The sequence below is a fragment of the Anolis sagrei genome, chromosome 12, assembly GCF_037176765.1.
Source record: "Anolis sagrei isolate rAnoSag1 chromosome 12, rAnoSag1.mat, whole genome shotgun sequence".
Taxonomy (NCBI): domain Eukaryota; kingdom Metazoa; phylum Chordata; class Lepidosauria; order Squamata; family Dactyloidae; genus Anolis; species Anolis sagrei.
Genome location: NC_090032.1, coordinates 15,773,933 through 15,797,813, shown reverse-complemented (window position 1 = coordinate 15,797,813; position 23,881 = coordinate 15,773,933). Strand labels below are relative to the sequence as shown.

Here is a 23,881-nt window from a genome sequence, read left to right as displayed (position 1 = left end):
ACAACAGCCAGCAGAGTGTCTGTTTTGGACTCATCTTGTTGTGTTTCAAATAATAATAATAATAATAATAATAATAATAATAATAATAGGGAAGTGTCCGGCGTGTGATCCAATACAACAGCCAGCAGAGTATCTTCTGCTGGCTGTGGACTCATCTTGTTGTGTTTCAAATAAATAATAATAATAATAATAATAATAATAATAATCTCTGGCACAAGCAAGTAAAGGCGGTCCCAGTGATGATTGGCACACTGGGTACGGTGCCTAAAGACCTTGGCCTGCACTTAAACACAATCGGCCCTCACAAAATTACCATCTGCCAGTTGCAGAAGGCCACCTTGCTGGGATCTGCACGCATTATTCGCCGATACATCACACAGTCTGGGAAGTGTTTGACGTGTGATCCAATACAACAACCAGCAGAGTGTCTTCTGTGGACTCATCTTGTTGTGTTACTACTACTACTACTACTAATAATAATAATAATAATAATAGAAGAGAAACAACTGGAAAAACTGACACGATACGAGTAATTAAAGATCGAACTGCAAAGACTCTGACACAAGCCAGTCAAGGTGGTCCCAGTGGTGATCGACACACTGGGTGCAGTGCCTACAGACCTTGGCCTGCACTTAAACACAATCAGAGCTGACAAAATTACCATCTGCCAGTTGAAAGACGGCCACCTTACTGGGATCTGCACGCATTATTCGCCGATACATCACACAGTCCTAGACACTTGGGAAGTGTCCGACGTGTGATTCAATACAACATCCAGCAGATTGTCAATAATAATAATAATAATAATAATAATAATAATATAATGATGATGATGATGATGATCAAAGATGATGGTGGTTGTATGGGAGACCCAAGGAGCCATCCCTACCAAGAGTTCCCAACGTGGAGGGGAAAACAAAGAGGAGGTCTTCCCAAGTCTATGACGCGCATGGAAATCATAATAATGGATCAAAAGCTAGACTGCTCTTGTGCGGGGAGGCTCCTTGAGCCTGGCTTACCTCTCTCCTCGGCATCTTCGATGGAAGAAGCCCTCCAGATGGGGCTTCAATGCTCTCTTCTGCGGCTGTGGTCCTTAAAGAGTCCTTAAATGGGGAGAAGAGCCAGTGGCGGCTAGAATGGCCGGCATTGCAGGGCCATTCCTTTTCCTCCTCTTCCTCCTCCTCCTCTTCCCAATGCTTTTCCTCTCCTTCCTCTTCTCTCCAAGCTTCCCAAAGCGAAGGACCAGCGCCAGGGCTCTGTTGTGCAGCTGCGCCTGTGCGCTTGTGCGAAAGAAGGGCCCTTTGCAGCTCCAGGGATGGAGAAAGGGAGGGAGAAAGGGAGGGAAGGAGGAGGGAAGAGGAGGAGGAAGAGGAGGAGGAGGAGGGGGGATTTGGGGAGGAGGCGCCACTGAAGCCCTTCCTTCCTTGCAGGCGGGGGAAAGGAAGACATCCTCACTCTCTCTTTCCGTCCAGAGCATCCTTTAGAGCAGCATCTCTCGTCCTTCCTAATGCTGCCAACCTATAACACAGTTCCTCGTGTTGTGCTGACCCACAACCATAACATTATTTTTGTTGCTACTTCACAACTGTAATATTGCTCCTGTTCTGAATCGTCATGTAAATAATCTGAGATGCAGGATGTATTTTCATTCACTGGACTAAGTGATATGGAGAAAAGCATGGCGGGTGGGCCAGATTCTTCTGGTCTACCACCATTTTTGGACTGTAATAAGGTCTCTTATGTTTTCATTCGCTGGACCAAATTTGGCACAAATACCCGATACTCCCAAATTTGAATACTGGTGGGGTTGGAGGGATCGATTTTGTCATTTGAGAGTTGCTGTTGCTGGGATTTATAGTTCACACACAATCAAAGAGCATTCTGAACTCCACCAATGATGGAATCGAACCAAACTTGGAACACAGAACTCCCATGGTCAACAAAAAATACTGGAAAGGTTTGGTGAGCAATCAAAGAGCATTCTGAACTCCACCAACGATGGAACTGAACCAAACTTGGCACACAGAACTCCCATGACCAACAAAAAAAATACTGGAAAGGTTTGGTGAGCAATCAAAGAGCATTCTGAACTCCACCAACGATGGAATTGAACCAAACTTGGAACACAGAACTCCCATGACCAACAAAAAATACTGGAAGGTTTGGTGAGCATTGATGTTGAGTTTTCAGTTGTAGTTCACCTACATCCAGAGAGCACTGTGGACTCAAACAATTATTTATAGTTCTCCCACAATAAAAGAGCATTCTGAACTCCACCAATGATGGAATCGAAACAAACTTGGCACACAGAACTCCCATGACCAACAAAAAATACTGGAAGGTTTGGTGAGCATTGATGTTGAGTTTTCAGTTGTAGTTCAGCTACACCCAGAGAGCCGTGTGGACGGTAACAATGATTTATAGTTCACCCACAATAAAAGAGCATTCTGAACTCCACTAATGATGGAATCGAACCAAACTTGGCACACAGAACTCCTATGACCAACAAAAAATACTGGAAGGGATTGGTGAGCATTAACATTGAGTTTTGGAGTTGTAGTTCACCTACATCCAGAGAGCAGTGTGGACTCAAACAATGATTTATAGTTCACCCACAATAAAAGAGCATTCTGAACTCCTCTAATGATGGAATCGAACCACACTTGGAACACAGAACTCCCATGACCAAGAAAAAATACTGGAAAGGTTTGGTGAGCATTGATGTTGGGTTTTGGAGTTGTAGTTCACCTAAATCCAGAGAGTGGTGTGGACTTTAACAATGATTTATAGTTCACCCACAATTAAAGAGCTTCCAGAACTCCACCAATGATGGAATCGAACCAAACTCCCATGACCAACAAAAAAAACTGGAAGGGATTGGTGAGCATTAACATTGAGTTTTGGAGTTGTAGTTCACCTACATCCAGAGAGCAGTGTGGACTCAAACAATGATTTATAGTTCACCCACAATAAAAGAGCATTCTGAACTCCTCTAATGATGGAATCGAACCACACTTGGAACACAGAACTCCCATGACCAAGAAAAAATACTGGAAAGGTTTGGTGAGCATTGATGTTGGGTTTTGGAGTTGTAGTTCACCTAAATCCAGAGAGTGGTGTGGACTTTAACAATGATTTATAGTTCACCCACAATTAAAGAGCTTTCAGAACTCCACCAATGATGGAATCGAACCAAACATGGAACACAGAACTCCCATGACCAACAAAAAATACTGGAAAGGTTCCGTGAGCATTGATGTTGAATTTTGGAGTTGTAGTTCACCTACATCCAGCACTGTGGACTCGAACAATGATTTATAATTCACCCACAATTAAAGAGCATTGTGAACTCCACCAATGATGGAGTCGAACAAAACTTGGCACACAAAACTCCCATGACCAACAAAAAATACTGGAAGGGATTGGTGAGCATTAACATTGAGTTTTGGAGTTGTAGTTCACCTACATCCAGAGAGCAGTGTGGACTCAAACAATGATTTAAACTTCACCCACAATCAGAGCATTCTGAACTCCACCAATGATGGAACTGAACCAAACTTGGCACACAGAACTCCCATGACCAACAAAAAATACTGGAAAGGTTTGGTGAGCACTGATGTTGAGTTTTCAGTTGTAGTTCAGCTACACCCAGAGAGCCGGGTGGACTGTAACAATGATTTATAGTTCACCCACAATAAAAGAGCATTCTGAACTCCACCAATGATGGAATCGAACCAAACTTGGAACACAGAACTCCCATGATCAACAAAAAATACTGGAAGGTTTGGTGAGCATTGATGTTGAGTTTTCAGTTGTAGTTCACCTACATCCAGAGAGCAGTGTGGACTCGAACAATGATTTATAGTTCACCCACAATAAAAGAGCATTCTGAACTCCACCAACAATGGAAATGAACCAAACTTGGAACATAGAAGTCCCATGACCAACAAAAAAAACTGGGAAGGTTTGGTGAGCATTGACGTTGAGTTTTGGAGTTGTAGTTCACCCAAATCCAGAGAGCGGTGTGGACTCAAACAATGGTTTATAGTTCACCCACAATCAAAGAGCATTCTGAACTCCACCGATGATGGAATTGAACCAAACTTGGAACACAGGCCTCCCATGAGCAACAAAAAATACTGGAAAGGTTTGGTGAGCATTGATGTTGAGTTTTGGAGTTGTAGTTCACCTACACCCAAAGAGCACTGTGGACTCAAACAATGATTTATAGTTCACCCACAAAAAAAGAGCACTCTGAACTCCACCAATGATGTAATCGAACCAAACTTGGCACACAGAACTCCCATGATCAACAAAAAATGCTGGAAGGGTTTGGTGAGCATTGGCGTTGAGTTTTGGAGTTGCAGTTCACCTACACCCAAAGAGCACTGTGGACTCAAATAATGATTTATAGTTCACCCACAATAAAAGAGCATTCTGAAATCCACCAACGATGGAATTGAACCAGACTTGGAACATAGAACTCCCATGACCAACAAAAAATACTGGAAAGGTTTGATGAGCATTGATGTTGAGTTTTGGTGTTGTAGTTCACCTACACCCAGAGAGCAGTGTGGACTCAAACAATGATGGATCTGGATGAAATGTAAATATCTGATATGCAGGATGTATTTTCATTCACTGGACCTAATTTGGCACAAATACCCGATACACCCGAATTTGAATACTGGTGGGGTTGGAGAGATTGATTTTGTCATTTGGGATTTGTTGTTGCTGGGATTTATAGTTTAGCCACAATAAAAGAGCATTCTGAACTCCACCAATGATGGAATCGAACCAAACTTGGAACACAGAACTCCCATGACCAACAAAAATACTGGAAGGGTTTGGTGAGCATTGACCTTGAGTTTTGGAGTTATAGTTCACCTACATCCAGAGAGCATTGTGGACTCAAACAATGATTTATAGTTCGCCCAGAATCAAAGAGCATTCTGAACTCCACTAATGGTGGAATTGAACCAAACTTGGAACATAGAACTCTCACGACTGACAGAAAATACTGGAAACGTTTGGTGAGCACTGATCTTGAGTGTTGGGAGTTGTAGTTCACCTACATCCAGAGAGCCTGTGAACCCAAACACCAACGAATCTGGACCAAACTTGGCACACAGAACCGATGTGCCAAAATTTGATTATGGGAGAGGTTTGGGGGAAACTGACCTTTCTTTCTGGGAGTTGTAGTTCTCCCACAACCAGAGAAACAGTGACCTCCACTGATAATGGACCTGGACCAAGCTTGGCACACAGAACCCTCATGACTAACTCAACCTACCGGAGATGTTTGAGAGAATGATTCACCATAGTGGGAGTTGTAGTTCACACTACAGCCAGAGAGCACACTCAGTCATACCATTGATGCAACATAACAAACTTTAAGTACTGATGGAGTTTCTCGAGGTTAACCTGGCATGATGGGAGTTGTAGTTCACCCACAACCTTATGCATTTTGGACAATTAAAATGACTTTTTCAAATAACTTGGGGCAACGCCAGTTACCCAACTAATGATGGAGTTTCTCGAGGTTAACCTGGCATGATGGGAGTTGTAGTTCACCCACAATCTTATGCATTTGGACAATTAAAAATGACGTTTTCAAATTACTTGAGCAACGCTGGTTACCCAACCTAGTGTATGTATGTAGATAGATAGATAGATAGGGCTAGAGTTATACTTACAAACGATTCAAACTTACATACAAATTTAGCTTAAGCACAAACCTATGGAACCTGCCTGTATTCTGGGCAGATTGCATCCGCCCCCTCTTCCTCCATCCTTCCCCCCACCCAGCAGATGTCAAAACCCCCTTCCTCTCTTTGTGGGGGTGTCTGGATCTCTCTGGGGTTCCATTAGAGCAGATGGGGGCAACCTACACAGTGATAACAGGAGGGGGGAAAGCATTCGCCTTATGACACAAATGGTTGGGAGTAAAGGGAAGGACAGGTGTCATCTGCCACGCGGCCCCCGTCTTCATTGGGACCACTATTCTTCTCAACTCTCATATGTAAGATCAAGTAAACAGAATATGTATGGAGGATATATATTGAATTACAGAAAGCTGCTCATTTATATCGCTGATCTTTAAGGAGCATTGCTTGGCTAAAATTGGGATATAAATAAAGATTATTATTATTATTATTATTATTATTATTATTATTATTTTGAGCATTGCCTCAGTTAGGCCAACGTTGGAATTTCATGACGATCTTGCTTTCAAGTGCTCTTTGTTTCATGTACCAAGTTTTTGCCAAACTCCAGATTATTATTATTATTATTATTATTATTATTATTATTATTAGCCACATTCATTGAACAATATAGACAATTGTAGAAGGCTTTCATGGCCGGATTCACTGGGTTGTTGCAAGTTTTTTGAGCTGTATGGCCACATTCCAGAAGCATTCTGTCCTGACACTTCACCTACATATATTGCAGGCATCCTCAGAGGTTGCTGAAAACTAGATGTGTTGTTGAAGGCTTTCATGGCTAGAATCACTGGGTTGCTGTGAGTTTTCCGGGCTATCTGGCCATGTTCCAGAAGCATTCTCTCCTGAAGTTTCATCTGTGAAGTTGTGAGGTCAATTGGAAACTAGGACAACTGAGTTTTATATATCTGTGGAATGTCCAGGGTGGGAGAAAGAACTCTTGTCCATTTGAGGCAGGTAGGGATGTTGCAATTGGCCACCTTGAATGGCATTGCAGCTTCAAAGCCTGGATGCTTCCAATAACAAAAAAACAGAAGAATTTCTGACATGAAATAATCAGGGCCAGCTAACACCTCCCAACAAAGGATTCCTTTGTTGGGGGCATTGAATTGTCCTGACTGTAAACCACCTTGAGTGTTTCATGTACCAAGTTTTTGCCAAGCTACAGATTATTATTATTATTATTATTATTATTATTATTATTATTATTTTGATTTATGGGAAAGCGTTGCCTCAGTCAGGTCAACGTTGGAATTTCATGACGATCTTGCTTTCAAGTGCTCTTTGTTTCATGTACCAAGTTTTTGCCAAGCTCCAGATTATTATTATTATTATTATTATTATTATATTGATTTATGGGAAAGCATTGCCTCAGTTAGGTCAATGTTGGAATTTCATGACAATCTTGCTTTCAAGTGCTCTTTGTTTCATGTACCAAGTTTTTGCCAAGCTCCAGATTATTATTATTACTACTATTATTATATTGATTTATGGGAAAGCGTTGGCTCAATCAGGTCAACGTTGGAATTTCATGACGATCTTGCTTTCAAGTGCTCTTTGTTTCATGTACCAAGTTTTTGCCAAGCTCCAGATTATTATTATTATTATTATTATTATTATTATTATTATTATATTGATTTATGGGAAAGCGTTGTCTCAGTTAGGTCAATGTTGGAATTTCATGACGATCTTGCTTTCAAGTGCTCTTAGTTTCATGTACCAAGTTTTTGCCAAGCTCCAGATGATGATGATGATGATGATGATTATTATTATTATCTTATCTGTGTTGTTGAAGGCTTTCATGGCTAGAATCACTGGGTTGCTGTGCGTTTTCCGGGCTATCTGGCCATGTTCCAGAAGCATTCTCTCCTGACGTTTCACCCACATCTATGGCAGGCATCCTCAGAGGTTGTGAGGTCTATTGGAAACTAGGCAAGTGGGGTTTATATATCTGTGAAATGCCCAAGGTGGGAGAAAGAACTCTTGAGTTTGAAGCAAGTGAGAATGTTCCAGAAGCATTCTCTCCTGAAGTTTCACCCACATCTATGGTAGGCATCCTCAGAAGTTGTGAGATCAATTGGAAACTATGACATCTGAGTTTTATATATCTGTGGAATAACCAGGGTGGGAGAAAGAACTCTTGTCTGTTTGGGGCAGGTAGGAATGTTGCAATTGGCCAACTTGAATGGCATCACAGCTTCAAAGCCTGGATGCTTCCAATAGCCAAAACCAGAAGAATTTCTGATATAAAACAAACAGGGCCAGGTAACATCTCCCAACAAAAGATTCCTTTTGTTGGGGGCATTGAATTGTCCCGACTGTAAACCGTCTTGAGTCACCTTTGGGGTGAGAAAGGTGGTATATAAATATGGTAAATAAAATAAAATAAATTCCCCCAGTGGTTTTTGAGTTCTGTTAATCCCACAAACGAACATTACATTTTTATTTATATAGAAGATTGATGTGTGGCTCTTTTGACAGCCTTCCTTGGAAGGAGAACATTGGGCCAAATGGGCCATTTGCTCAATGAGTGGGTTGCCCCACAGAGCAGCAGGCAGCAATGGGAACCTGAGACTTTTTTCTTTCCATATCAGGAGCAACTTAGGAATCTGCAGCTCCAGATGATGCGCATGGAGTCAGGCTGAGCGAGCATCTCCCATGGCCCTTGGGAGAGCCTGAGAAGAGGGAGCCATTTTCTTAATTTCCTTGCCAATGGGAGAAAAGTCTCCAATTTATTTTTATGGAAACATATTTGCTTGGCACATCCAAGCGCCTTCAGCACGATGAGCAAAGACAAAGTTATGCTGCCGGCAGGGGCGGCTCAACCATTACGCAAAGTAAGCCTTCGCAGTAGAGTTGATTTTGCCCAGGGGCGCTTTTGAGGCACTCTTGGGGGAAAATAGACCTTAACATATGTGAGTTGTAGTTACTGGGATGTATAGTTCACCTACAATCAAAGAGCATTCTGAACTCCACCAATGATGGAATTGAACCAAATATGGCACACAGAACTCCCACGACGAACAGAAAATATATATCCGTGATTGGTGGGGGGGGGGGGGGGTGTGCCAAAATACTGTGTTCTTACCCTTGAAAATTACCTCTGCTTACACTCTGAGTAGCTATTGCCCGTCTGGTGGCTGTTTAGCTAGTCATCTACTAATGATTACTCCACTTAACTTATCCAAATCCTCTTCCATGCCATAGTCAAACATTATACATTGTCCTTTAACCTGATTGCCCGAAGACCTGGTCCCATAGCCACGTTTTAACCTTTTTTCTAAAGGTGAGGAGGGATGACAATGACCTAATTTCCCCGGGGAGCAAATTCCACAGGCGGGGGGGCCACCACCGAGAAGGCCCTGTCCCTTGTGTATTTGAGACAAAGGCAGGGCCAAGAGCAGGGCCTCCCCAGACGATCTTAAGCTCTGAGGTGGGACGAAGAAGGAGATACGTTTGGGCAGGTACGCTGGACCGGAGCGGTATAGTGTTTTATAGGTCAAAACCAACACTTTGAATTGTGCTCGGAATTGGATCAGCAGGCACACTTGGGGGAAAATAGACCTTAACCTATGCGAGTTGTAGTTACTGGGATGTATAGTTCACCTACGATCAAAGAGCATTCTGAACTCCACCAATGATGGAACTGAACCAAATATGGCACACAGAACTCCCACGACGAACAGAAAATATATATCAGCGATTGGTGGGGTGGCGCGCCAAAATATTGTTGAAAATTACCTAGGGCCGCCTCTGGCTGCCGGGGCCGATGGGGATGTCGGGAAGGGCGTCAGCAACTCCCCGTTCCTGCTCCATTCCCCTCAAAGCCATGGGCAAGTCCCTCGTTCTTCCTGCGCCGAACTCACTTGGCGTCTCAACCCTCAAAGTCTAGTTGATGCCAACACCAGGGCTCCTCCCTGGCTTTGCTGTGGCGAGGATACCTTTGTGAAAAGAAACGGGGAGGTGTTTTGCATTGTTGCTGTTGTCCTCAAGCCCAAATTAAATCCATTATTTGCGGATAGGAATGCTTATCAGATGGAGTCTGAATCACTGTTCTCTTCCCGGGCGCCGTGCCAGGGAAAGTTGGGAAATGCGAGTGGGTAATAATACCTATGTCTACACTGAGGGCATCCTGGTTCTCGGCATGTTTTCTTTGGCAGCGGGCTCCACTGTCTTTTGCGGGGCCTGTTCTCTGCTGCGTATGTGTGCGATGACAGCTTCACAATGCAACTCCAGACACTTCTGCTCAGCGATGCAAGCCTGACTGGGTTCAGGTGATTGTGCGCAGGCCTGACACAATACACCATCACTCAAGTACGCCGAGTTCAAACCATTCTGCTAAATTAAAGTGGCAACTACTTAATTAGGCAGTGCTAAAAACTTGCAATTATACTTAATACAGGAATTTTGAATACAAGGAGAACATTGTGAAAGGTGCCATTTTAGAAATGGTGCTCCCATTGCTTCGCATATCTAAGATGGTGGTTGCCAACATGGAATTGCATTCTTCTTTCTTGTTTACTTATTTGTAGATGTTTACAGAGTGAGAACCCACTTGATTATAGATTTAGAACTCACTCTATTATTATTATTATTATTATTATTATTATTATTATTATTGTCGTGTCAGGAGCGACTTGAGAAACTGCAAGTTGCTTCTGGCGTGAGAGAATTGGCCGTCTGCAAGGACGTTGCCCAGGGGACACCCGGATGTTTTGATGTTTTTATCATCCTTGTGGGAGGCTTCTCTCATGTCCCTACATGAGGAGCTGGAGCTGATAGAGGGAGCTCATCCACGTTCTCCCCGGATTCGAACCTGCGACCTGTCGGTCTTCAGTCCTGCTGACACAGGGGTTTAACCCACTTACTTACTTACTTACTTAGGCGATCCCTCATTGGACGAGTAAGATGGTCTTCCATCGTGGGTTTCCTTGTGGGTCCGTATGTGGCTGTGGAGCCCTATTCTTGCTCTGCATTTTCTTCCGCAGTGAGGGCATTGGTTTCCAGGTGGAAGGCGGTCCCGGTTGGGGTTGGCTTGACGCGCCTTCCTCCTGGCACGTTTCTCTCTTTCACCCTCCACTCGTGCCTCCTCGAATTCTGCAGCACTGTTGGTCACAGCTGACCTCCAGCTGGAGTGCTCAAGGGCCAGGGCTTCCCAGTTCTTAGTGACTATGCCAGAGTTTTTAAGGTTGGCTTTGAGCCCACTGTGCCACCGGGGACTCCATTATTATTATTATTATTATTATTATTATTATTATTATTAGATACAGAACTAGATGAGTTCACGGTCGGACACTTCCCAAGTATCTAGGACTGTGTGATGTATCGGCAAATAATGCGTGCAGATCCCAGTAGGGTGACCTTTTGCAGCTGGCAGATGGTATTTTGTCAGCGCCAATTGTGTTTAAGTGCAGGCCATGGTCTTTAGGCACTGCATCCAGTGTGCCGATCACCACTGGGACCACCTCTTTTTCTTCTTCTTCTTCTTCTTCTTCTTCTTCTTATTATTATTATTATTATTATTATTATTATTAGATACAGAACTAGATGAGTTCACGGTCGGACCCTTCCCAAGTGTCTAGGACTGTGTGCTGTATCGGCGAATAATGCATGCAGATCCCAGTAAGGTGGTCTTTTGCAGCTGGCAGATGGTATTTTGTCAGCGCCAATTGTGTTTAAGTGCAGGCCAAGGTCTTTAGGCACTGCACCCAGTGTGCCGATCACCACTGGGACCATCTTTACTTATTATTATTATTATTTGATACACAACAAGATGAGTACACAGTAAACAAGAACACTATGCTGGCTTTTGTATTCAATCCATGTCGGACACTTCCCAAGTGTCTAGGGCTGTGTGATGTATCAGCAAATAATGCGCGCAGATCCAAGTAGGGTGGCCTTTTGCAACTGACAGATGGTAATTTTTCAGCGCCGATTGTTTTTAAGTGCAGGCCAAGGACTTGAGGCACTGCATCCAGTGTGCCGATCACCACTGGGACCACCTCTTCTTCTTCTTCTTCTTCTTCTTCTTCTTCTTCTTCTTCTTCTTCTTCTTCTTCTTAGATACAGAACTAGATGAGTTCACAGTCGGACACTTCCCAAGTGTCTAGGACTGTGTGATGTATCAGCAAATAATGCATGCAGATCCCAGTAAGGTGGCCTTTTGCAGCTGGCAGATGGTAATCTTGTCAACGCCAATTGTGTTTAAGTGCAGGCCAAGGTCTTGAGGCGCTGCACCCAGTGTGCCGATCACCACTGGGGCTATCTTTAAATCTTTAAATTATCATGTCAGCTTTTCCAGTTGCTTCTCATAGATTCTGCTGTCACCTGGGATCAACAATCCATTCATTTACATAGTTTCCTCCTTTCTGTTGAAATTGTCCACATGCTTGTGGATTTCAATGGTTTTTTTTGTGTCGTCTGACATGGTGGTTGTCAGAGTGGTCCAGCATTTCTGTGTTCTCAAATAATATGAAAATGAACAAAATCTGGCTTCTCGTATTAAAAAATATTCTAAATCAGAACAGTACATAAAGAGCAAGACTCAAAATGCAGGGAAATTCCAGACAAGAATCAATCAGGGCCAGCTAGGACCTCCCAACAAAGGATTCCCCCAAGCAGCAACCAGCCAGGCCTTGAAACTGCAACACCATTATATGCTAATGAAAGGGGCAAATTCCACAGACATATAAACCCCACTTACATAGTTTTGAACAGACCTCACAACCTCTGAAAATGCCTGCCATAGATGTGGGCGAAACGTCAGGAGAGAATGCTTCTGGAACATCACCACACAGCAACTTAGTGATTCCGGCCATGAAAGCCTTCGACAACAAAAGTCTTCGTTCAGTGCTATCCTTTTAAAAAGATGGAGGTGACTGGATCCCTTTCTAGGGATGCAAAGCATTTGTGTAATTTTTTTTGCCCTTGCTAAGTAATGTATCTCAATGCATTGGCACAAATCTCCCGCTGTGGATTTCTCATCCTTGACTGAGAGCAAAAGGACAAGTGGGTGTTTTTTCCGGTTTGTTTTGTGGCTGTTAAGCAAACCCAACATTTTTTTCCCTGCAGAATACACTGTATTGTATACAAAATGCACAAAAAACCCCCAACCACTTTGTGAATGACGAGATTTGCTCTACCGTTAGTGACTCATGCCGCACAACTGTGTCATGCCATGATGCAATTCAAAGTCCACCAGTGGTATGCCTGCTCTCTCTCTCTCAAACTCTCTCTCTCTATCTATCTATCTCTTTCTCTCTCAGTCTCTCTCTCTCTCTCTCTCTCTCTCTCTCTCTCTCAGTCTCTCTCTCTTTCTCTCTCTCAATCTCTCTCTCACTTTCTCTTTCTCTCTTTCTCAATCTCTATCTATCTCTTTCTCTCTCAATCTCTCTCTCTCTTTCTCTTTCTCAATCTCTCTCAATCTCTCTTTCTCTTTCTCCCTCTTTCAATCTCTCTCTTTCGCTTTCTCCCTCTTTCAATCTCTCTCAATCTCTCCCTCCCTCCCTCTCTCTCCCTCAATCTCTCTCTCTTTCTCTTTCTCAATCTCTCTCAATCTCTCTATCACTTTCTCTCTCAATCACTCTCTCTCACACACACAATCTCTCTCTACCTCTCTCTCCTTCAATCTCTCTCTCTCTCTTTCTCTTTCTCAATCTCTCTCAATCTCTCTATCATTTTCTCTCTCAATCTCTCTCTTTCTCTTTCTCCCTCTTTCAATCTCTCTCAATCTCTCTCTTTCGCTTTCTCCCTCTTTCAATCTCTCTCAATCTCTCTCTTTCGCTTTCTCCCTCTTTCAGTCTCTCTCAATCTCTCTCTCTCCCCCTCAATCTCTCTCTCTCTTTCTCTTTCTCAATCTCTCTCAATCTCTCTGTCACTTTCTCTCTCAATCACTCTCTCTCACACACACAATCTCTCTCTACCTCTCTCTCCTTCAATCTCTCTCTCTCTCAAAATCTCTCTCTCTCTCTCTCTTTTTCTCAATCTCTCTATCATTTTCTCTCTCAATCACTCTCTCTCACACACAATCTCTCTCTCAACCTCTCTCTCCCTTGATCGCTATCTCTTTCTCTCTCTCTCAATCTCTCTCTTTCTCTCTTTCAATGTCTCTCTCAATCTCTCTCTCTCTCAATCTCTCAATCTACCTCTCTCTCCCTCAATCTCTCTCTCTCTCAATCTCTCTCTTTCTCTCAATCTCTCTCTCTCTCTCTCAATTTCATTTTCTCTCTTTCAATCTCTCTCAATCTCAATCTCTCCTCTCAATCTCTCTCAATCTCAATCTCTCCTCTCTCAATCTCTCTCTCTCTCAATCTCAGTTTCTCCTTTCTCAATCTCTCTCCCCCTCTCAATCTCTATCTTTCTCTCTCTTTCTCTCTCTCTCTCAATCTCCCCTCTCTCAATCTCTCTCTCTTTCTCAATCTCTATCTTTCTCTCTCTCTCGATTTCTCTCTCTCTCTCAATCTCTCTCAATCTCAATCTCTCCTCTCTTAATCTCTCTCTCAATCTCTCTCTCTCTGTCTCTCTCTCTAAATAACTATCTCTCTCTCTCTCTCTCAATCTCTTTCTCTCTCTCACTCAATCTCTCTCAATTTCTCTCTCTCTCTCAATTTTTTCTCTCTCTCTCAATCTCTCAATCTCAATCTCTCCTCTTTCAATCTCTCTCTCAATCTCTCTCTCTCAATCTCTCTCTTTCTCTCTCTCTCAATCTCTCTTTCTTTCAATTTCTCTTTATCTCTTTCTCTCTCTCAATCTCCAAATTTCACCTCCTTCCTTACTTTGTTGGTTTGTGACACACATACCACATTCCCAAAAGCTACCGTCGATTCCGTCACCTCATTTCTCTGTATAAGGAGAACTAAAATGGAGAAGAAGTCTAAAAAGAACGAATGGAGGGAGGGAGGGAGAAGGAGCACCAGAGGGAGAAACATTGCAGGGTGAAATCAATAGTACACAATGAATTGTATATTGCAAGTGTGGTTTACAGTGGTCTATAAATCCAGAAAAATGTGGGGATTACTGCCTAAAGCCCCCTGATTAGGTCTCAAGCAGGTTCTTTTGAGGTCCTTCAGAATCGCTGCGTGAGGTTTTAAGGTGTCTTTCCATCTTGGTGGTATTTTGAAATAAATATGAGTGAGCAGTGAAGAGAGTGACTCTCTTTCGATAGGCGCTATGCAGGGAGGACACTGGGGAAGTGCTTCGGCTGTGTGGCATGGGATGCTGAGGGATATAAATGTAAAGGTTTCCCCTTGACATTAAGTCTAGTCATGTCCGACTCTGGTCTTCTTATACCAAGAGTTCAACTTCATCTTATTTCCCAGGTAAAGGTTTCTCCTTAAGTCTAGTTGTGTCCGACTCTGGTCTTCTTATACCAAGAGTTCAACTTCATCTTATTTCCCAGGTAAAGCTTTCTCCTTAAGTCTAGTTGTGTCCGACTCTGGTCTTCTTAAACCAAGAGTTCAAGTTCATCTTATTTCACAAGTAAAGGTTTCTCCTTAAGTCTAGTTGTGTCCGACTCTGGTCTTCTTATACCAAGAGTTCAAGTTCATCTTATTTCCCAGGTAAAGGTTTCTCCTTAAGTCTAGTCATGTCCAACTCTGGTCTTCTTATACCAAGAGTTCAAGTTCATCTTATTTCCCAGGTAAAGGTTTCTCCTTAAGTCTAATCATGTCCAACTCAGGTCTTCTTATACCAAGAGTTCAAGTTCATCTTATTTCCCAGGTAAAGGTTTCTCCTTAAGTCTAGTCGTGTCTGACTCTGGTCTTCTTATACCAAGAGTTCAAGTTCATCTTATTTCCCAGGTAAAGGTTTCTCCTTAAGTCTAGTCGTGTCCAACTCTGGTCTTCTTATACCAAGAGTTCAAGTTCATCTTATTTCCCAGGTAAAGGTTTCTCCTTAAGTCTAGTCGTGTCCAACTCTGGGGGTTGGTGCTCATCTCCATTTCTAAGCGGTAGAGCCAGCGTTGTCCATAGACACCTCCAAGGTCATGTGGCCAGCATGACTGCATGGAGCACCATTACCTTCCCACCAAAGTGGTTGTTGTATGTCAAACTGTTCAACCTGTGATGTTCCTGATGTTGTGCCTGGGTCTGTTGGCCATGGGGATGAGGGTTTGGTTGGGTCTGAGTTAAGCTCAGATACGAGGCCCGAGCTGTCTCAGAAAAATTCACAAGGCCACATTCCTGGGAGAAGCCCTTCACAGACTTCCTCAGAGGAACTGTCTGAAGATGATTTGTCAGGTGCAGAGGTTAATGAGAGTGAAGATAATGAGACCGTAGATAGCAAAGCTTTTGTAAACAGAGACAGAGTCTTCAGAGGCAAAGACGACCAGTTCATTTACAGGAAAAGAGAGATAACAAACCTTTATCTGGTGGTAAGTTGAAGAGAAATGCTTTCATTTCAGTTTTGGGGTCTGGAAGAGACATATTGATTCATGGGAAATAGTTGCCTCAGTCAGGTCAGCTTTGGAATTTCATGACCAAACTTGGGCCAAACTTCCCACACAGAACCCCCATGACCAACAGAAAATACTTAAGGCCATCCAGTCCAACTCCTTTCACCAGGGCAAGAAAACGTAATCAAAGCCCTCCTGACAAAGAGCCATCCAGCCATAGATATAGATAGATATGATTCACACACAGAGAGATATAGTATCATAGATTTGAAAGGGACCCCTAAAGAAGGACAATTCTATCCTGCACGTTGCAGAGTAGGCAAACCAGACAATCTCCACATCAACACTGACAAACAGCAGGAAATACTGTTGAAGGCTTTCATGGCCGGAATCACTGGGTTGTTGTAGGTTTTTTCGGGCTATATGGCCATGTTCTAGAGGCATTCTCTCCTGACGGTTCGCCTGCATCTATGGCAAGCATCCTCTCACTTCTGCAGGAGTCTACCGTGTACCATGTAGCTGTGGACAAGTCTACGTAGGGACCACCAAACGCAGCATTGCCCAGACATGAATCAAGGAACACGAAAGGCACTGCAGACTACTCCAACTAGAGAAGTCAGCCATAGCAGAGCACCTGATGAACCAGCCTGGACACAGCATATTATTTGAGAACACAGAAATGCTGGACCATTCTCACAACCACCATGTCAGACTACACAGAGAAGCATTGAAATCCACAAGAACCATGTGGACAATTTCAACAGAAAGGAGGAAACCATGAAAATGAACACAATCTAGCTACTAGTATTCAAAAACTCTAAAATTACCACCATAGTTATATAATAACAACAACAATAATGTGTGAATAAATATTACTATTATTTAGATAGGAGCGGCATACATAATAATAACAACAGCAACAATTATGGCTGCTTGTCTCTAGTCCAATCCATCATCATCATCATCATCATCATCATAATCATCATCATCATTGTTATATGTATTGTCGAAGGCTTTCATGGCTGGAATCACTAGGTTCTTGTGGGTTTTTTCGGGCTATAGAGCCATGTTCTAGAGGCATTTCTCCTGACGTTTCGCCTGCATCTATGGCAAGCATCCTCAGAGGTAGTGAGGTCTGTTGGAATTAGGACAATGGGTTTATATATCTGTGAAATGGCTGGGGTGGGGCAAAGAGTTCTTCTCTGCTGGAGCTAGGTGTGAATGTTTCAGCTGATCACCTTCATTAGCATTTGAAGGCCTGGCTGAGCCTGGGAAAATCCCCTGTTGAGAGGTGTTAATATGTGCCTGGTTGTTTCCTCTCTGTTGTTTTGCTGTTGTAATTTTAGTGTTTTTTAATACTGGTAGCCAGATTTTGTTCATTTTCATGGTCTCCTCCTTTCTGTTGAAATTGTCCACATGTTTGTGGATTTCAATGGCTTCTCTGTGTAGTCTGACATGGTGGTTGTTCTAGTGGTCCAGCATTTCTGTGTTCTCAAATAATATGCTGTGTCCAGGCTGGTTCATCAGGTGCTCTGCTATGGCTGACTTCTCTGGTTGAAGTAGTCTGCCGTGCCTTTCATGTTCCTTGATGCGTGTCTGGGCGCTGCTGCGTTTGGTGGTCCCTATGTAGACTTGTCCACATAGGCTATAGAACATGGCTCTATAGCCCGAAAAAACCCACAAGAACCTTATCATTGTTATAGATTGGAGCAGCCATAGTTATTTGACAACAACAACAACTATGGCTGCTTATCTCTAGTCTACTCCATGCTTTCCTGGGACAGTGTTGGCTTCCATGTCAGTGAATCCACTCCAGGTTTTCACCAAAATAGCTCCACAGGGATCTCCTTTTTCAACTGCCAAAACCCAGAGTGGAGTCACTGCCCCACTGACATGGAAGTGCTGGTTGATGGCTTCCCAAAAACCTACAACAACCCAGAAAGAAATACTGTTTGTCCACAAGCATAAAGACATTACATAGATTAGAAACCAACACTTTCTCATTACTTTGTTTTCCAGATCACCAGGCTGGGCCACAGCAACATGTGGCAGGGGACGGCTAATCATTTATAAAACCCACGGCCCCACTCCCACAATTTCCCTGCCCCACATGGTCACAACGTCACAGGTTCTGTCCCCTTCTTATAATTATAGCTAAAGGGGCCGTCACAAAACACAAAGAGCACAATGTATTGTCGAAGGCTTTCATGGCCGGGGTCACTGGGTTGTTGTAGGTTTTTCCGGGCTATATGGCCATGTTCTGGAGGCAGTTTTTCTCCTGACGTTTCGCCTGCATCTATGGCAAGCATCCTCAGAGGTAGTGAGGTCTGTTGGAAGTAGAAAAAATGGGTTTATATATCTGTGGAATGACCAGGGTAATGTTTCAGCTGATCACCTTGATTTGCATTCAATGGCCTGGAAGCGCCTGGGGGGAATCTCTTGGTGAGAGTGAATTGATGTACCTGATTGTTTACTCTCTGTTGTTTTGCTGTGGTAATTTTTGAGTTTTTTAATACTGGTATCCAGGTTTTGTTCATCTTCATGGTTTCCTCCTTTCTGTTGAAATTGTCCACATGGATTTCAATGGCTTCTCTGTGTCGTCTGACATGGTGGTTGTGAGAGTGGTCCAGCACTTCTGTGTTCTCAAATAATATGCTGTGTCCAGGTTGGTTCATCAGGTGCTCTGCTATGGCTGATTTCTACTACTCCAAACTACTCCAACCAGAGAAATCAGCCATAGCAGAGTACCTGATGAAGCATGTGGACAATTTCAACAGAAAGGAGGAAACCATGAAGATGAACAAAATCTGGCTACCAGTATTAGAAAAGCTCAAAAATTACAACAGCAAAACAACAGAGAGTAAACAATCAGGCACATCAATTCACTCTCAACAAGAGATTCCCCCCAGGCACTTCTAGGCCATTGAATGCAAATCAAGGTGATCAGCTGAAACATTACCCTGGTCATTCCACAGATATAGGTAAAGGTAAAGGTAGTTCCCTGACATTAAGTCCAGTCATGTCTGACTCTGGGGTGTGGTGCTCATCTCCATTTCTAAGCCAAAGAGCCAGCGTTGTCCGTAGATACCTCCAAGGTCATGTGGCCAGCATGACTGCATGGAGCGCCGTTACCTTCTTGCCGGAGCGGTACCTATTGATCTACTCACATTTGCATGTTTTCGAACTGCTAGGTTGGCAGAAGCTAGGGCTGACAGCGGAAGCTCACGCCGCTCCCCGGAATCGAACCTGCGACCTTTCGATCAACAAGCTCAGCAGCTCAGTGCTTTAACCCACTGCGCCACAGATATATAAACCACAGATATATATCCACAGATATATAAACCCATTTTTCCTACTTCCAACAGACCTCACTACCTCTGAGGATGCTTGCCATAGATGCAGGCGAAACGTCAGGAGAAAAATTGCCTCCAGAACATGGCCATATAGCCCGGAAAAACCTACAACAACACAAAGAGCACAGTCCCTACGCCATCAACATACATGAAACCCTACCTTGGGGTCTAGACATTGAGCCTGCTTCCTCCCGCTCTTCGATGTCGAACCTTCTTGCCCCATTGGTGTGATGTCTTTTAGGATCCTAGTTCCTTCTTCCTCTTCTTGTGACTCCTTTTCCCACCATTCTGAATGTAGGAAAGGAGAGCAATTCCCCCTCTGGCAGAGGTGGTGAGCCTCCATTAAGTTAATATCTACAGAGCTGTTTGAAGTAAATAATCACTTGGTGTGTGTGTGCATTGCCCTTTTCATCTCTGGAGAGCCGACTGGATGGCGGACTGTAATTACCCCGGCTGTCGCTGGAGGCTTTTGTGCCCTGGCTATTATGGAAAGAGCCACTGGCTCTGGAGAGCAAAGGGAGGTGCGGCCGAGAAGGGACCCCGTGATTTCCCTCCAAGTTGTACTTCAGGACTTGTCTCCTCCGAAAGGCAGAGGTGGCCCTTCTCCAGCTTATTTATTTTATGTTGTTTATTGTGTCAGGTGCAACCGGACAGTTGTATTACATTTTTAACAAAACAAACAAACAAACAACAGACAAAACACAAAGTTTGCAAGCTTGGTAGTTGATTAAATGTCCTTTGACTAGTATCTGGCCACTTGGAGTGCCTCAGGGGCTGGATGGCCGTCTGTCAGGGGTGATTTGAATGCAACATTCCTGCTTCTTGGCAGGGGGTTGGACTGGATGACCCATGAGGTCTCTTCCAACTCTTTGATTCTATGATTCTATGGTGTTACTACTATAAGAAGGTCCTCCATTGTGCATGTGGCAGGGCTCAGGTTGCATTGCAGCAGACGGTCTGTAGTTTGCTCTTCTCCACACTCGCATGTCGTGGATTCCACTTTGTGGCCCCATTTCTGAAGGTTGGCTCTACATCTCGTGGTGCCAGAGCGCAGTCTGTTCAGCGCCTTCCAAGTCACCCAGTTTTCTGTGTGCCCAGGGGCGAGTCTCTCATTTGGTATCAGCCATGGATTTGAGCCTGCCATTTTTGGACTCTCGCTTGCTGAGTGTCTCTGCAGATCTTAGAAAACTATTTCTTGATTTAAGTCGTTGACGTGCTGGCTTATACCCAAACAGGGGATGAGCTGGAGATGTCTCTGCCTTGGTCCTTTCACTATTGGCTGCTACTTCCCGGTGGATGTCAGGTGGTGCGATACTGGCTAGACAGTGTAATTTCTCCAGTGGTGTAGGGCGCAGACACCCCGTGATAATGCGGCATGTCTCATTAAGAGCCACATCTACTGTTTTAGCGTGGTGAGATGTGTTCCACACTGGGCATGCGTACTCAGCAGCAGAATAGCACAGCGCAAGGGCAGATGTCTTCACTGTGTCTGGTTGTGATCCCCAGGTCGTGCCAATCAGCTTTTGTATGATGTTGTTTCTAGTGCCCGCTTTTTGCTTGATATTCAGGCAGTGCTTCTTGTAGGTCAGGGCACGGTTCAGGGTGACTCCCAGGTATTTGGGCGCGCTGCAGTGTTCCAGTGGGATTCCTTCCCAGGTCATCCTCAGAGCTCGGGATGCTTGTCTGTTCTTTAGGTGAAAAGCACATGTCTGTGTTTTAGATGGATTAAGGATCAGCCTGCTTTTCCATGTAATAGGCAGTAAGAGCACCTAGAGCTTCGTAGAGCTTCTGTTCAACCATCTCAAAGCTCTCTGCTTGAGCGGTAATGGCACGATCATCAGCATAGATGAAACTCTCTGTCCCTTCTGGCAGTGGCTGGACATTTGTGTAAATGCTGAACATGGATGGAGCAAGCACACTCCCCTGAGGCAGGCCGTTCTTCTGTTTCCGCCATCTGCTTCTCTGGCCCTGGAACTCAACAAAAAAGCTCCTGTTTTGTAGCAGGTTTCCTTCTCCAGTTGACAAGGGATGACAGGTGCATGGCGGCTACTCTATTAAATTGTTGTGTGTTTTATGCGCATCTGGACCAACACTCGGGTGCAACACTCTGGTGTCACTTTGTCCTTTTTCTTTCATTTCTCTATTTCTTAAAAATCACATTTCAAAGACTCTCCAATCACCAGTGTTGAAAAATGTACAAATATATGAATGGTAATGCCAACCTCAGCAACCTCAGCAAAGAAGGCTTATCTGTTTAGTGAACAAGACTGAACGTTGATTCACAGGGTTTTTTGAAAGAGCCACCACTGCGTGGCAGGGGACGGCTAGTATATAAATAAAAATGTAATGTTCGTTTGTGGGATTAACATAACTCAAAAACCACTGGATGGATTGACACCAAATTTGGCAGGGCTCTTGTACACGTTTAGGATGCTCACTATAACCCGCAATGTCATTGGAGGGAAGGCCTTTGGTGTCCCCTAAATATTGGGAGATATAGCCATCTGGGAAGGCAGGAGCTTGTCTGTGTAAGATAGTCTCAATCTTTGTAATGCTGCAACCACTTAATACAGATCCTCATGTTGTGGTGACACCCAAGCTTAAAATTATTTTCGTTGCAAATACCCAATACTGGTGAGGTTGGGGGTGGGATTGATTTTGTCGTTTGGGAGTTGTAGTTGCTGGGATTTATAGTTAACCTAAAACCAAAGAGTATTCTGAACTCCACCAACAATTGTATTGAACCAAACTTGGCATACTGAACTCCCATAACCAACAGAAAATACTGGAAGAGTTTGGTGGGCATTGACCTTGAGTTTAGGAGTTGTAGTTCACCTACATTCAGAGAGCACTGTGGGCTCAGACAATAATGGATCTGGACCAAACTTGTCACAAATACGCAATATGGCCAAATGTGAACCCTGGTGACATTTGGGGGAAATAGACCTTGACATTAGGTAGTTGTAGTTATTGGGATTTATAGTTCACCTACAATCACAGAGCATTCTGAACTCCACCAACGATGGAATTGAACCAATCTTGGCACACAGAACTCCCATGACCAACAGAAAATACTGGAAGGGTTTGGTGGACATTGACCTTGAGTTTGGGAGTTGTAGTTCACCTACATTCAGAAAGCACTGTGGATTCAAACAATGATAGATCTGGACCAAACTTGGCACAATACGCAATATAGCCAAGTGTGAATATTGGTGGCTTTTGGGGAAAATAGACCTTGACATTAGGGAGTTGTATTTGCTGAGATGTATAGTTCACTTACAATCAAAGAGTATTCTGAACTCCACCAGCGATGGAATTGAACCACACTTGGCATACAGAACTCCCACGACCAACACAAAATACTGGAAGGGCTTAGTGTGCATTGACCTTGAGTTTGGGAGTTGTAGTTCGCCTACATCCAGAGAGCACAGTGGATTCAAACAATGATGGATCTGGACCAAACTTCTCACAAATACGAAATATGGCCAAATGTGAACGCTGGTGATGCTTTGGGAAAATAGGCCTTGGTATTAAGGAGTTGTAGTTGCTGGGATTTATAGTTCATCTACAACCAAAAAGCATTCTGGACCTCACCAATGATAAAGTCGGGCCAAACTTCCTACACAGAACCCCCATGACAAACAAAATATATTGTGTTTTCTGATGGTCTTTGGCAACCCCTCTGACACCTCCCTAGTGACCCCCCCCAAGGGCATCGTCCCCCAGCTTGAGAAACACATGAACACATACATATTTTCACTTTTATTATGTGTGTAGATATAGATAACAAACCAAAAAACCTCTCTAAAGAAAAAAGATGGATTCCATCATCTACCAGCGTGAATTTTCCCCTCAGTGACACATAAAGAATGACGAATTGAAGTAAATATATGCAGACTGGCTGTCTCTCTCACATTCCACATAATCGGGACATTTTACTTGTTATCATCCTTCCATCAGTTTCAATAAAATTCTGAGTTATGAATTTTCCTGGCTGTCATGAGAAGCCGATCGTGATTTTTGCAAGGAGGCGGACACTCCGCTTCTCGCCCAGGTTTAGATTCTGGAAAATCGGTTTCGTCTGTACCATCATGTTCCCCACAAGGACCGGTCACTTCCCTTTAAAAAGGGATGCTCAATCCCAAGGCACAGAATTAGATTTTGCAAATACCTAGCGCATCCATGTGATAACATGAACCTTGTTGCACTTAGAAGGTTGTTTCTTAACCTTCCTAATGCCGCGACCCCTTAATACAGTTCCTCATGTTGTGGTGACCCCCAACCATAACATTATTTTCATTGCTATTTCATAACTGTCATTTTGCTACCGTTATGAATCATCATGTAAATATCCGAGATGCAGGATGTATTTTCATTCACTGGACTAAGTTTGGCACAAATGCCTGATATAGAGA

The 23,881-nt window shown here is 43.6% G+C and overlaps 2 protein-coding genes across 4 annotated transcripts in view; one reads left to right on the top strand and one right to left on the bottom strand.

Moving 5' to 3' along the window:
* The window catches only part of MACROD1 (mono-ADP ribosylhydrolase 1), a 618,427-nt gene that overhangs the window by 147,896 nt on the left and 446,650 nt on the right, over positions 1-23,881 (top strand). The window lies entirely within an intron of this gene.
* Positions 1-23,881, bottom strand: part of FLRT1 (fibronectin leucine rich transmembrane protein 1) — a 102,241-nt gene that overhangs the window by 54,078 nt on the left and 24,282 nt on the right. The window contains exon 1 of one of the 2 annotated variants that reach the window (XM_060758435.2): positions 1,020-1,346. The exons of the other annotated variant lie outside the window; for it this stretch is intronic. The gene's annotated coding sequence lies outside the window, so the exon portion shown is untranslated. Of the gene's footprint in view, positions 1-1,019; positions 1,347-23,881 lie in introns of those variants that run through there. 2 annotated transcript variants of the gene reach the window in all.